Raw genomic sequence first — 10307 nt, 5'->3', positions numbered from 1 at the left:
AAACACATTGTGGGTCAAAAAGTGTTTTTCTCGCTCTGAAAAGCATTTTGCACGCATAAAAACTGGAAAAGTTGATAACTCAGTCCCTTTCAATGCAAACGTGTAACTAAGCTTAAATAGGGTTATTTTTGCCATTGCACACCATTTGGAAGTGTAGAGCATTAGTTTTGAGCATAATTCACGTGTTAGGGTCAAAAGCACATTGTTGGTCAAAACATGCTTTTCTCGCTCTGAAAAGCATTTTGCACGCATAAAAACTGGAAAAGTTGATAACTCAGTCCATTTCAATGCGAACGTGTAACTAAGCTTAAATAGGGTTATTCATGCCATTGCGCACCATTTGGAAGTGGAGAGCGTTGGTTTTGAGCATAATTCACGTGTTAGGGTCAAAAACACATTGTGGGTCAAAACATGCTTTTCTCGCTCTGAAAAGCATTTTGCACGGATAAAAACTGGAAAAGTGAATAACTCAGTCACTTTCAATGCAAACGTGTAACTAAGCTTAAATAGGGTTAGTTTTGCCATTGCACACCATTTGGAAGTGTAGAGCATTAGTTTTGAGCATAATTCACGTGTTAGGGTCAAAAACACATTGTGGGTCAAAACATGCTTTTCTCGCTCTGAAAAGCATTTTGCACGGATAAAAACTGGAAAAGTGAATAACTCAGTCACTTTCAATGCAAACGTGTAACTGAGCTTAAATAGGGTTATTTATGCCATTGCGCACCATTTGGAAGTAGAGAGCATTGGTCTTGAGCACAATTCACGTGTCAGGGTCAAAAACACCTTTTTGGTCAAAAAGTGATTCTCTCTCTCTGAAAAGCATTTTGCACGCATAAAAACTGGAAAAGTTGATAACTCAGTCCCTTTCAATGCGAACGTGTAACTAAGCTTAAATAGGGTTATTTATGCCATTGCGCACCATTTGGAAGTGGAGAGCGTTGGTTTTGAGCATAATTCACGTGTTAGGGTCAAAAACACATTGTGGGTCAAAACATGCTTTTCTCACTCTGAAAAGCATTTTGCACGCATAATAACTGGAAGAGTTATAACTCAGTCCCTTTCAATGCGAACGTGTAACTAAGCTTAAATAGGGTTATTTATGCCATTGCGCACCATTTGGAAGTGGAGAGCATTGGTTGTGAGCATAATTCACGTGTTAGGGTCAAAAACACATTGTGGGTCAAAAAGTGTTTTTCTCGCTCTGAAAAGCATTTTGCACGCATTAAAACTGGAAAAGTTGATAACTCAGTCCCTTTCAATGCAAACGTGTAACTAAGCTTAGATAGGGTTATTTTTGCCATTGCACACCATTTGGAAGTGGAGAGCATTAGTTTTGAGCATAATTCACGTGTTAGGGTCAAAAACACATTGTTGGTCAAAAAGTGTTTTTCTCGCTCTGAAAAGCATTTTGCACGCATAGAAACTGGAAAAGTTGATAACTCAGTCCCTTTCAATGCGAACGTGTAACTAGGCTTAAATAGGGTTATTTATGCCATCGCACACCATTTGGAAGTGGAGAGCATTGATTTTGAGCATAATTCACGTGTTAGGGTCAAAAACACATTGTTGGTCAAAAAGTCTTTTTCTCGCTCTGAAAAGCATTTTGCACGCATAAAAACTGGAAAAGTTGATAACTCAGTCCCTTTCAATGCGAACGTGTAACTAAGCTTAAATAGGGTTATTTATGCCATTGCGCACCATTTGGAAGTGGAGAGCGTTGGTTTTGAGCATAATTCACGTGTTAGGGTCAAAAACACATTGTGGGTCAAAACATGCTTTTCTCGCTCTGAAAAGCATTTTGCACGCATAATAACTGGAAGAGTTATAACTCAGTCCCTTTCAATGCGAACGTGTAACTAAGCTTAAATAGGGTTATTTATGCCATTGCGCACCATTTGGAAGTGGAGAGCATTGGTTGTGAGCATAATTCACGTGTTAGGGTCAAAAACACATTGTGGGTCAAAAAGTGTTTTTCTCGCTCTGAAAAGCATTTTGCACGCATTAAAACTGGAAAAGTTGATAACTCAGTCCCTTTCAATGCAAACGTGTAACTAAGCTTAGATAGGGTTATTTTTGCCATTGCACACCATTTGGAAGTGGAGAGCATTAGTTTTGAGCATAATTCACGTGTTAGGGTCAAAAACACATTGTTGGTCAAAAAGTGTTTTTCTCGCTCTGAAAAGCATTTTGCACGCATAGAAACTGGAAAAGTTGATAACTCAGTCCCTTTCAATGCGAACGTGTAACTAGGCTTAAATAGGGTTATTTATGCCATCGCACACCATTTGGAAGTGGAGAGCATTGATTTTGAGCATAATTCACGTGTTAGGGTCAAAAACACATTGTTGGTCAAAAAGTCTTTTTCTCGCTCTGAAAAGCATTTTGCACGCATAAAAACTGGAAAAGTTGATAACTCAGTCCCTTTCAATGCGAACGTGTAACTAAGCTTAAATAGGGTTATTTATGCCATTGCGCACCATTTGGAAGTGGAGAGCGTTGGTTTTGAGCATAATTCACGTGTTAGGGTCAAAAACACATTGTGGGTCAAAACATGCTTTTCTCGCTCTGAAAAGCATTTTGCACGCATAATAACTGGAAGAGTTATAACTCAGTCCCTTTCAATGCGAACGTGTAACTAAGCTTAAATAGGGTTATTTATGCCATTGCGCACCATTTGGAAGTGGAGAGCGTTGGTTTTGAGCATAATTCACGTGTTAGGGTCAAAAACACATTGTGGGTCAAAAAGTGTTTTTCTCGCTCTGAAAAGCATTTTGCACGCATAAAAACTGGAAAAGTTGATAACTCAGTCCCTTTCAATGCAAACGTGTAACTAAGCTTAAATAGGGTTATTTTTGCCATTGCACACCATTTGGAAGTGTAGAGCATTAGTTTTGAGCATAATTCACGTGTTAGGGTCAAAAGCACATTGTTGGTCAAAACATGCTTTTCTCGCTCTGAAAAGCATTTTGCACGCATAAAAACTGGAAAAGTTGATAACTCAGTCCATTTCAATGCGAACGTGTAACTAAGCTTAAATAGGGTTATTCATGCCATTGCGCACCATTTGGAAGTGGAGAGCGTTGGTTTTGAGCATAATTCACGTGTTAGGGTCAAAAACACATTGTGGGTCAAAACATGCTTTTCTCGCTCTGAAAAGCATTTTGCACGGATAAAAACTGGAAAAGTGAATAACTCAGTCACTTTCAATGCAAACGTGTAACTAAGCTTAAATAGGGTTAGTTTTGCCATTGCACACCATTTGGAAGTGTAGAGCATTAGTTTTGAGCATAATTCACGTGTTAGGGTCAAAAACACATTGTGGGTCAAAACATGCTTTTCTCGCTCTGAAAAGCATTTTGCATGGATAAAAACTGGAAAAGTGAATAACTCAGTCACTTTCAATGCAAACGTGTAACTGAGCTTAAATAGGGTTATTTATGCCATTGCGCACCATTTGGAAGTAGAGAGCATTGGTCTTGAGCACAATTCACGTGTCAGGGTCAAAAACACCTTTTTGGTCAAAAAGTGATTCTCTCTCTCTGAAAAGCATTTTGCACGCATAAAAACTGGAAAAGTTGATAACTCAGTCCCTTTCAATGCGAACGTGTAACTAAGCTTAAATAGGGTTATTTATGCCATTGCGCACCATTTGGAAGTGGAGAGCGTTGGTTTTGAGCATAATTCACGTGTTAGGGTCAAAAACACATTGTGGGTCAAAACATGCTTTTCTCACTCTGAAAAGCATTTTGCACGCATAATAACTGGAAGAGTTATAACTCAGTCCCTTTCAATGCGAACGTGTAACTAAGCTTAAATAGGGTTATTTATGCCATTGCGCACCATTTGGAAGTGGAGAGCGTTGGTTTTGAGCATAATTCACGTGTTAGGGTCAAAAACACATTGTGGGACAAAAAGTGTTTTTCTCGCTCTGAAAAGCATTTTGCACGCATTAAAACTGGAAAAGTTGATAACTCAGTCCCTTTCAATGCAAACGTGTAACTAAGCTTAGATAGGGTTATTTTTGCCATTGCACACCATTTGGAAGTGGAGAGCATTAGTTTTGAGCATAATTCACGTGTTAGGGTCAAAAACACATTGTTGGTCAAAAAGTGTTTTTCTCACTCTGAAAAGCATTTTGCACGCATAAAAACTGGAAAAGTTGATAACTCAGTCCCTTTCAATGCGAACGTGTAACTAGGCTTAAATAGGGTTATTTATGCCATCGCACACCATTTGGAAGTGGAGAGCATTGATTTTGAGCATAATTCACGTGTTAGGGTCAAAAACACATTGTTGGTCAAAAAGTCTTTTTCTCGCTCTGAAAAGCATTTTGCACGCATAAAAACTGGAAAAGTTGATAACTCAGTCCCTTTCAATGCGAAAGTGTAACTAAGCTTAAATAGGGTTATTTATGCCATTGCGCACCATTTGGAAGTGGAGAGCGTTGGTTTTGAGCATAATTCACGTGTTAGGGTCAAAAACACACTGTGGTTCAAAACATGCTTTTCTCGCTCTGAAAAGCATTTTGCACGCATAAAAATTGGAAAAGTTGATAACTCAGTCCCTTTCAATGCAAACGTGTAACTAAGCTTAAATAGGGTTATTTATGCCATTGCACACCATTTGGAAGTGGAGAGCATTAGTTTTGAGCATAATTCACGTGTTAGGGTCAAAAACACATTGTTGGTCAAAAAGACTTTTTCTCGCTCTGAAAAGCATTTTGCACGCATAAAAACTGGAAAAGTTGATAACTCAGTCCATTTCAATGCGAACGTGTAACTAAGCTTAAATAGGGTTATTTATGCCATTGTGCACCATTTGGAAGTGGAGAGCGTTGGTTTTTAGCATAATTCACGTGTTAGGGTCAAAAGCACATTGTGGGTCAAAACATGCTTTTCTCGCTCTGAAAAGCATTTTGCACACATAAAAACTGGAAAAGTTGATAACTCAGTCCCTTTCAATGCAAACGTGTAACTAAGCTTAAATAGGGTTATATATGCCATCGCGCACCATTTGGAAGTGGAGAGCATTAGTTTTGAGCATAATTCACGTGTTAGGGTCAAAAACACATTGTGGGTCAAAACATGCTTTTCTCGCTCTGAAAAGCATTTTGCACGCATAAAAACTGGAAAAGTTGATAACTCAGTCCCTTTCAATGCAAACGTGTAACTAAGCTTAAATAGGGTTATTTATGCCATCGCGCACCATTTGGAAGTGGAGAGCGTTGGTTTTGAGCATAATTCACGTGTTAGGGTCAAAAACACATTGTGGGTCAAAACATGCTTTTCTCGCTCTGAAAAGCATTTTGCACGCATAAAAACTGGAAAAGTTGATAACTCAGTCCCTTTCAATGCAAACGTGTAACTAAGCTTAAATAGGGTTATATATGCCATCGCGCACCATTTGGAAGTGGAGAGCATTAGTTTTGAGCATAATTCACGTGTTAGGGTCAAAAACACATTGTGGGTCAAAACATGCTTTTCTCGCTCTGAAAAGCATTTTGCACGCATAAAAACTGGAAAAGTTGATAACTCAGTCCCTTTCAATGCAAACGTGTAACTAAGCTTAAATAGGGTTATTTATGCCATCGCGCACCATTTGGAAGTGGAGAGCGTTGGTTTTGAGCATAATTCACGTGTTAGGGTCAAAAACACATTGTGGGTCAAAACATGCTTTTCTCGCTCTGAAAAGCATTTTGCACAGATAAAAACTGGAAAAGTGAATAACTCAGTCACTTTCAATGCAAACGTGTAACTGAGCTTGAATAGGGTTATTTATGCCATTGCGCAACATTTGGAAGTGGAGAGCATTTGTTTTGAGCAAAATTCACGTGTCAGGGTCAAAAACACATTTTTGGTCAAAAAGTGATTCTCTCGCTCTGAAAAGCATTTTGCACGCATAAAAACTGGAAAAGTTGATAACTCAGTCCATTTCAATGCGAACGTGTAACTAAGCTTAAATAGGGTTATTTATGCCATTGCGCACCATTTGGAAGTGGAGAGCGTTGGTTTTGAGCATAATTCACGTGTTAGGGTCAAAAACACATTGTGGGTCAAAACATGCTTTTCTCGCTCTGAAAAGCATTTTGCACGCATAATAACTGGAAGAGTTATAACTCAGTCCCTTTCAATTCAAACGTGTAACTAAGCTTAAATAGGGTTCTTTATGCCATTGCACACCATTTGGAAGTGGAGAGCATTAGTTTTGAGCATAATTCACGTGTTAGGGTCAAAAACACATTGTTGGTGAAAAAGTGTTTTTCTCGCTCTGAAAAGCATTTTGCACGCATAAAAACTGGAAAAGTTGATAACTCAGTCCCTTTCAATGCGAACGTGTAACTAAGCTTAAATAGGGTTATTTATGCCATCGCACACCATTTGGAAGTGGAGAGCATTGATTTTGAGCATAATTCACGTGTTAGGGTCAAAAACACATTGTTGGTCAAAAAGTCTTTTTCTCGCTCTGAAAAGCATTTTGCACGCATAAAAACTGGAAAAGTTGATAACTCAGTCCCTTTCAATGCGAACGTGTAACTAAGCTTAAATAGGGTTATTTATGCCATTGCGCACCATTTGGAAGTGGAGAGCGTTGGTTTTGAGCATAATTCACGTGTTAGGGTCAAAAACACATTGTGGGTCAAAACATGCTTTTCTCGCTCTGAAAAGCATTTTGCACGCATAATAACTGGAAGAGTTATAACTCAGTCCCTTTCAATGCGAACGTGTAACTAAGCTTAAATAGGGTTATTTATGCCATTGCGCACCATTTGGAAGTGGAGAGCGTTGGTTTTGAGCATAATTCACGTGTTAGGGTCAAAAACACATTGTGGGTCAAAAAGTGTTTTTCTCGCTCTGAAAAGCATTTTGCACGCATAAAAACTGGAAAAGTTGATAACTCAGTCCCTTTCAATGCAAACGTGTAACTAAGCTTAAATAGGGTTATTTTTGCCATTGCACACCATTTGGAAGTGTAGAGCATTAGTTTTGAGCATAATTCACGTGTTAGGGTCAAAAGCACATTGTTGGTCAAAACATGCTTTTCTCGCTCTGAAAAGCATTTTGCACGCATAAAAACTGGAAAAGTTGATAACTCAGTCCATTTCAATGCGAACGTGTAACTAAGCTTAAATAGGGTTATTCATGCCATTGCGCACCATTTGGAAGTGGAGAGCGTTGGTTTTGAGCATAATTCACGTGTTAGGGTCAAAAACACATTGTGGGTCAAAACATGCTTTTCTCGCTCTGAAAAGCATTTTGCACGGATAAAAACTGGAAAAGTGAATAACTCAGTCACTTTCAATGCAAACGTGTAACTAAGCTTAAATAGGGTTAGTTTTGCCATTGCACACCATTTGGAAGTGTAGAGCATTAGTTTTGAGCATAATTCACGTGTTAGGGTCAAAAACACATTGTGGGTCAAAACATGCTTTTCTCGCTCTGAAAAGCATTTTGCACGGATAAAAACTGGAAAAGTGAATAACTCAGTCACTTTCAATGCAAACGTGTAACTGAGCTTAAATAGGGTTATTTATGCCATTGCGCACCATTTGGAAGTAGAGAGCATTGGTCTTGAGCACAATTCACGTGTCAGGGTCAAAAACACCTTTTTGGTCAAAAAGTGATTCTCTCTCTCTGAAAAGCATTTTGCACGCATAAAAACTGGAAAAGTTGATAACTCAGTCCCTTTCAATGCGAACGTGTAACTAAGCTTAAATAGGGTTATTTATGCCATTGCGCACCATTTGGAAGTGGAGAGCGTTGGTTTTGAGCATAATTCACGTGTTAGGGTCAAAAACACATTGTGGGTCAAAACATGCTTTTCTCGCTCTGAAAAGCATTTTGCACGCATAAAAACTGGAAAAGTTGATAACTCAGTCCATTTCAATGCGAACGTGTAACTAAGCTTAAATAGGGTTATTCATGCCATTGCGCACCATTTGGAAGTGGAGAGCGTTGGTTTTGAGCATAATTCACGTGTTAGGGTCAAAAACACATTGTGGGTCAAAACATGCTTTTCTCGCTCTGAAAAGCATTTTGCACGGATAAAAACTGGAAAAGTGAATAACTCAGTCACTTTCAATGCAAACGTGTAACTAAGCTTAAATAGGGTTAGTTTTGCCATTGCACACCATTTGGAAGTGTAGAGCATTAGTTTTGAGCATAATTCACGTGTTAGGGTCAAAAACACATTGTGGGTCAAAACATGCTTTTCTCGCTCTGAAAAGCATTTTGCATGGATAAAAACTGGAAAAGTGAATAACTCAGTCACTTTCAATGCAAACGTGTAACTGAGCTTAAATAGGGTTATTTATGCCATTGCGCACCATTTGGAAGTAGAGAGCATTGGTCTTGAGCACAATTCACGTGTCAGGGTCAAAAACACCTTTTTGGTCAAAAAGTGATTCTCTCTCTCTGAAAAGCATTTTGCACGCATAAAAACTGGAAAAGTTGATAACTCAGTCCCTTTCAATGCGAACGTGTAACTAAGCTTAAATAGGGTTATTTATGCCATTGCGCACCATTTGGAAGTGGAGAGCGTTGGTTTTGAGCATAATTCACGTGTTAGGGTCAAAAACACATTGTGGGTCAAAACATGCTTTTCTCACTCTGAAAAGCATTTTGCACGCATAATAACTGGAAGAGTTATAACTCAGTCCCTTTCAATGCGAACGTGTAACTAAGCTTAAATAGGGTTATTTATGCCATTGCGCACCATTTGGAAGTGGAGAGCGTTGGTTTTGAGCATAATTCACGTGTTAGGGTCAAAAACACATTGTGGGACAAAAAGTGTTTTTCTCGCTCTGAAAAGCATTTTGCACGCATTAAAACTGGAAAAGTTGATAACTCAGTCCCTTTCAATGCAAACGTGTAACTAAGCTTAGATAGGGTTATTTTTGCCATTGCACACCATTTGGAAGTGGAGAGCATTAGTTTTGAGCATAATTCACGTGTTAGGGTCAAAAACACATTGTTGGTCAAAAAGTGTTTTTCTCACTCTGAAAAGCATTTTGCACGCATAAAAACTGGAAAAGTTGATAACTCAGTCCCTTTCAATGCGAACGTGTAACTAGGCTTAAATAGGGTTATTTATGCCATCGCACACCATTTGGAAGTGGAGAGCATTGATTTTGAGCATAATTCACGTGTTAGGGTCAAAAACACATTGTTGGTCAAAAAGTCTTTTTCTCGCTCTGAAAAGCATTTTGCACGCATAAAAACTGGAAAAGTTGATAACTCAGTCCCTTTCAATGCGAAAGTGTAACTAAGCTTAAATAGGGTTATTTATGCCATTGCGCACCATTTGGAAGTGGAGAGCGTTGGTTTTGAGCATAATTCACGTGTTAGGGTCAAAAACACACTGTGGTTCAAAACATGCTTTTCTCGCTCTGAAAAGCATTTTGCACGCATAAAAATTGGAAAAGTTGATAACTCAGTCCCTTTCAATGCAAACGTGTAACTAAGCTTAAATAGGGTTATTTATGCCATTGCACACCATTTGGAAGTGGAGAGCATTAGTTTTGAGCATAATTCACGTGTTAGGGTCAAAAACACATTGTTGGTCAAAAAGACTTTTTCTCGCTCTGAAAAGCATTTTGCACGCATAAAAACTGGAAAAGTTGATAACTCAGTCCATTTCAATGCGAACGTGTAACTAAGCTTAAATAGGGTTATTTATGCCATTGTGCACCATTTGGAAGTGGAGAGCGTTGGTTTTTAGCATAATTCACGTGTTAGGGTCAAAAGCACATTGTGGGTCAAAACATGCTTTTCTCGCTCTGAAAAGCATTTTGCACACATAAAAACTGGAAAAGTTGATAACTCAGTCCCTTTCAATGCAAACGTGTAACTAAGCTTAAATAGGGTTATATATGCCATCGCGCACCATTTGGAAGTGGAGAGCATTAGTTTTGAGCATAATTCACGTGTTAGGGTCAAAAACACATTGTGGGTCAAAACATGCTTTTCTCGCTCTGAAAAGCATTTTGCACGCATAAAAACTGGAAAAGTTGATAACTCAGTCCCTTTCAATGCAAACGTGTAACTAAGCTTAAATAGGGTTATTTATGCCATCGCGCACCATTTGGAAGTGGAGAGCGTTGGTTTTGAGCATAATTCACGTGTTAGGGTCAAAAACACATTGTGGGTCAAAACATGCTTTTCTCGCTCTGAAAAGCATTTTGCACGCATAAAAACTGGAAAAGTTGATAACTCAGTCCCTTTCAATGCAAACGTGTAACTAAGCTTAAATAGGGTTATATATGCCATCGCGCACCATTTGGAAGTGGAGAGCATTAGTTTTGAGCA

This window comes from Micromesistius poutassou (genome assembly GCF_964030765.1).
Source record: "Micromesistius poutassou genome assembly, chromosome: 18".
Taxonomy (NCBI): Eukaryota; Metazoa; Chordata; class Actinopteri; order Gadiformes; family Gadidae; genus Micromesistius; species Micromesistius poutassou.
This window is presented reverse-complemented; position numbering follows the sequence as displayed.